The sequence below is a fragment of the Vigna unguiculata genome, chromosome 7 (genome assembly GCF_037176805.1).
Source record: "Vigna unguiculata cultivar grain cowpea cultivar isolate G323 ecotype 2 chromosome 7, ASM3717680v1, whole genome shotgun sequence".
NCBI classification, from domain to species: Eukaryota; Viridiplantae; Streptophyta; class Magnoliopsida; order Fabales; family Fabaceae; genus Vigna; species Vigna unguiculata.
In genome coordinates, this window is record NC_140798.1 from 25,072,445 (window position 1) to 25,078,444 (window position 6,000).

The window sequence follows — 6,000 nt, forward strand, 5'->3', positions numbered from 1 at the left end:
CATCCTCGACAATTGTCTACTAAGAAAAGTAAAACATCATGCAGTACCTAAAATTTGCACACAACTAGATGATAAACTAAGAGTCTCACACTAGATAAATGTGCACACATAAAACATTCACTATATATATAAAATAAAAGCCTCATATTTCTAAAAAAGTATTTATACCCAGAAAACAAAATCATCCTTGAATTAACGTAAGTGAAATATTCATAAAAAATATATAATCTAACATACAACTTTTTTTTTCTTTCTAAATTCTTTCACACATAGCTTTATACCTTATCTACTTTCACAATATTTTTAAACAAAATTATAACCCGCAAATCAACTAATATATATATATATATATATATATATATATATATATATATATATATAATCCATATTATTATTTAAATTTATCAAAACAAAACAACCACCAAATAATTATATAATAACATGAAATTGTTACATACCTTTAACACAAATAGTCTCATATAGAAAAACAACCATATTGTGATATCATGCAACATTATATTACCCACACATAAAACTCACCTTGCCTGATTCGAACATATGCATAACTCATCAAAGATAACAACCAGAAACCTGTTCCTAAAACCAAAACATGCAATCAACAACATATTAGCATTAAGTAATATCCAACTATATGTCATTCTCTCATAACCAACCACTTTACCTTTCCTGCGCAACAACGCCTCTTGGAAATGACTTTCCCCTACTTTTCCCTAAGACTTACAAGCAACAATCCTTACCTGTTCACCAAAACTCGGTAAGAGCACTCATGCTAAGTTCATGTCAAAGACTTATGATCGAAATAAATCCTTTTACCTTGACTCACCAAAGCCCTCTAGGTAAAAGAACCATTATGGGTTTACAATTAATAGAGAATTCATACTGTCCCATCACATACGTACACATATGTATATCATAACTCATAATCATAACAGATACCTAATTCATTCATCAGATAACATCACATTGTATACCATTCTCTCATACCCAACTACTTTCCTTTCCTATGCACCAAAGCCTATTGGAAAGAACTTCTCCCCTTGCGCACCAATGCCTCTTGGTGAGAACTTCCCACTTGCTTTCCTTTAGACTTACAAGTAACAACCCTTACCTGCTCATCAAATCCCGATAAAAGCACTATTACTAAGCTTAAGTCAAAGTCTTACAGTGGAACAAAATCCCTTTTACCCGACTCACCAAAAGTGTAACCTGCCCCTTTTACCCGACTCACCAAAGTCCAATGGGTAAAAGTGCAACCCCTTCTACTCGACTCACCAAAGTCCTTTGAGTAAAAGTGCAATTTGGTTTTACAGAAATGAGAGAATTTATACTATACACCGCATCCACAATCAAGTATAACATGTTTCATCACCATAGCATTCACTAAACATAGCATCTCACCCAAGCATGCATCACACCAACATCACCAATCATACCATACAGACCGGGTAAATACCACTAAACAAACTATCATGTATCTATACACACGCATGCAATATCTCCTCCCATGATCAACATACCTCAACTCATCATACAACTATATCATATCATGCCACATCATACCATATATATACCCGTATAATTCTCATAATTATATAAGTAAGCACACATCATCATCATGTCCAAACATCCAAAATATGCAACCAAACTTACCCAACACCAAATCAATGTAATACTTGGATTATAAAACCTTAAAACACCTAAAAGTATTCTTACCTCAAGAGATCATCCAACCCAAAAATTTCACAACTTCCAAATTCATTATAACAAAGAAAATTTTGCACTTGTAATCCAATTACAATAATCGACCATGAACTTGTTTTCTTCTTCAGTCAACAACCTTAAAGTTCCAAACAACATTCCAAACCAAAAAAAATTATTGCCTTTATCTTCATATAACACAAAAAAAACAATTAAATACAATCAATAACACCACTCAGAGTCACACAACATCAACTAAACGAGCACACTCCCCACAATCCCAAAGTTTTTTCGAAAACTAGGCTCTGATACAAAAAATGTAACACCCCAATTTTGGGATGTCACGGAAAGTTAATAAATGAACGTGTTTAGCATAAAAGGATTATCATTTAAAATATACTAATAAAAAACTTTTAACCTGATTTAAATTACATAGTTCAAAACGTCAGTTTGTTTAAAAAAAAATTCAAACAACATTTGCAAACAAGAAAATTACATAGTCTTCAGTATTTGATTTAAATCAACTAAATAAATTATAAGAAACTTCCAAGTTCATCCCCAACCTCTCGTCATTCTACTCCATGCCAAAATTATGTGCAATATCATTTGTTTCCATATAACACACATGTTATACGATCATCACACATACAACAAACACACAAACAAACAATAGGGGTAAGCTAACTACAAATAATAATATATAAAAAAGAATTTTAGTACTATGATCCATACGTAATGAAACTCCAGGATAATTCATAAAACATGCACACCATGATCATGGACTATGAATAAAACAAAAAAGGAAACATAAATGCTGCAATGCAAGGTCTCAACACATGAACGACAAGGAGCACAATGCATATGTATCATAAACTTGAACAAAGAAACCATAATCCCATGCAAACACTACAAAGTTTAACCAACACACAAAAAGAGAAAAGAGACAAGGTCAAACTTCCCCTACTTAGATTGGTTCCTCTAAACCTACGTTTTGTTGGCAGAAGAAAGCTTGAAGCAAAGAATTGATAAAGCCATGTGCATGAAGATCTTAAGTGCTTGATGAAGATTGATGAAGATCCTCTTGAAGATTAAGTTTTAGTGTGTTAAATCTGTATATAACATGTTAAATGTAATGTGTTAGTGTTATACATTGTTGATAGGCTATATGACATAGGTTAGATGTCTTGTGTGCCTTAGTGTGCTCTTTTAATTTGTTAAAATGGGTTTTAACAGGTTAAAAGGCTTGATGTATATAGTTTCTGGTATGAATGTATATAGTTTTGATGAAACTAACCCAAAATTACAAGATCATGTGCCTAAGATTGCAGATGAAGAAGAAATAGCACTGAAGAAGAAATCTGTTGCAGAATTGGAATCTGCTGAAGGAAATCAGTTAGCTGAAAAGGAAATTCAGTCGACTGAAAAAGCTGCAGACAGTAATTTACCCAAGGAGTGGATTGAACCCAAAGGATTATCAAAGGACAACATAATTGGTGACATAGAACATGGAGTATCCACTAGACGCAAGCTTGCATTATTTCAACATGTTGCATTTGTTTCTCAAATTGAACCTAAGAATGTGAATGATGCATTGTGTGATAGTAATTGGGTTGTTGCTATGCAAGATGAACTTAATCAATTCACTAGGAATTATGTGTGGTCTCTTGTTCCTAAAACTGATGCAATGAATGTGATTGGTACAAAATGGGTGTTTAGGAATAAAATGGATGAAATGGTAATATAGTTAGGAATAAGGCTAGGCTACTTGCTAAAGGTTATAATCAAGAGGAAGGCATTGATTTTGATGAAACATATGCACCTGTAGCTAGGCTAGAAGCTGTGAGGTTATTGTTAGCATATGCATGCATGTGTAATTTCAAACTTTCTCAAATCGATGTGAAAAGGGCATTCTTGAATGGTTTCTTAAATGAAGAATTGTATGTATCACAACCTCCTGGTTTTGAAGATCACCTCTATCCTAATCATGTTTTCAAATTGAAAAAGGCTTTATATGGTTTGAAGCAAGCACCACGACAATGGTATGAGAGGTTAAGTAACTTTCTTTTATCTAAAGGATATGCTAGAGGTGTTGTTGATAAAACACTTTTCATTAGAAAGCATGCAAGTGATGTAATACTTGGTCAAGTATATGTAGATGATATAATCTTTGGATCAAATAATAACTCCATGTGTGAAGAGTTTGTTGCAGCTATGCAGGGAGAATTTGAGATGTCTATGATGGGTGAGCTAACCTACTTCCTAGGGCTACAAGTGAAGCAACTCAAGCATGGAAAATTTTTAAGCCAGTCAAAATACTGTTTTGATCTACCGAAAAAGTTCAAAATGGAGGATTCCAAAGAGGCTGTCACTCCAATTGCTACAAACTACCTTATGGATGCAGATGAGGCTGGAAACCAAGTTGATTCAACCAAATATAGAGGGTTAATTGGTTCCTTGCTATATCTAACTGCTAGTAGACCGAATATACAATTTGGTGTTGGCTTGTGTGCTAGGTTTCAATCCAATCCAAAGGAATCACACTTCAAAGTTGCAAAACGGATTCTCAAGTATCTGAAAGGGACAACTAATGTTGGATTATGGTATCCTAATGAATCTAATATTGTTCTTAGTGGTTTTTCAAATTCTGACTATGCAGGGTGCAAATTGGATAGGAAAAGCACAAGTGGCACATGCCATCTACTTGGATCAAGCCTAATCTCATGGAATAGCAAGAAGCAAGCATGTGTAGCACTCTCTACAGCTGATGCTGAGTACATAGCAGCTGGACATGCATGTGCTCAAAGCATATGGTTGAAGCATCAACTTATGGATTATGGTGTAAAGCTAGAGAAGGTACCTCTTTATTGTGATAATACAAGTGCAATCAACCTAACTAAGAATCCAATCCAGCATTCTAAAACTAAACACATTGAAATCAGGCATCAATTCATAAGAGATCATATTCAAAAAGGTGATATTGAAATCATGTTTGTGAAAACTAAAAATCAATTGGCGGATTTATTCACTAAACCACTTGCACATGATAGATTTAATAAGCTTAGAACTGAATTAGGTGTTCTTGAGATGAAGAATATATGTTGATATCTGTTTGTCTTGTTAATCTTATTAGATCATGTATGTGCTGCACTTAAAATGACAAAAATCTGCATAATTTGAAAACTGTCAGTATTTCAGTCAGCTAAATTTGCAATTTCAACACATAGATTTCATTTAAAATGTCAAAATCTGCATAATTTGTTTTCTGGAACTGTTTCAATATGTTAAATCTCACAAAACAACACATATATTTGATTCAAATTGGTCTGGTGTGAATTTTGTGAAATCTGAAAATTTTAGTCAGTTAAAACTGCAAATTTAACACAGATTTTACTTAAAACTGCCACTGCACCAAAAATCAGTTTTCTGGTACAATTTTAGTCGACTAACTCTGTATTCTTATGTGTTAAAATCACTTATGCTAATGTGGAATTGCTTGAATTGATTTTAATTAATTGACCTAGTCAAAGTATGCATCACATGACTATTTTTGGACTGTAGCAGCAGTTGTAACAGCTATTACATCAGCTAAAATCAACTTTTAGATTGCATTGACCATAAAGTGCTTTAATTACATGATTTTCAATGTGCATGCATTAGATGTGAACTGTTTGTGAGTGGATTGATCATAAAACGCATGGGAAACACATCACCGCATCTCTGATTCAGATTCCTCTCACATTTAATTGTTGTTATTTCCTGTACTGCATTGAAACCAGAAAATCTGCACGATTTAATTGACTGATTTTGAAAATCAACCTGTTGATTCTATAAATACTTGCATAAGCATCATGCATTGGCATTCTCATTTTCTAGTAAGAGCCAAACCTACTTTTCACCATGCCTATAAGAGCACGAGCTGCCCCCTCAGATGATGAAAGCTCCACTCTACCTACTCCATCTTCTTCAAATGCTATGAATCAAGGAAGACTTGAGATATGGTTTGAAGGTCATGAGGACAAAATTCAAACCTTCTTGATTGAGATCAATAGGAAGCAAATCATTCTTCCTAAGGTGATTCGTATGTCATGGCTAAGAGCAGAAAACTTTGGCAACCTTGAATAACATCTCAAAGCTCAAAAATTGAAAACTTTCCTTGAGCTTTCGGGTAAGATGTATCCAGATTTGGTAAAGGTATTCTATGCCAACCTCAAGTTTAGCAATGTTGTTCTCAAATCAAGTGTCAAAGGTGTGGAAATGGAAATCACTAGGCAAACATGGAAG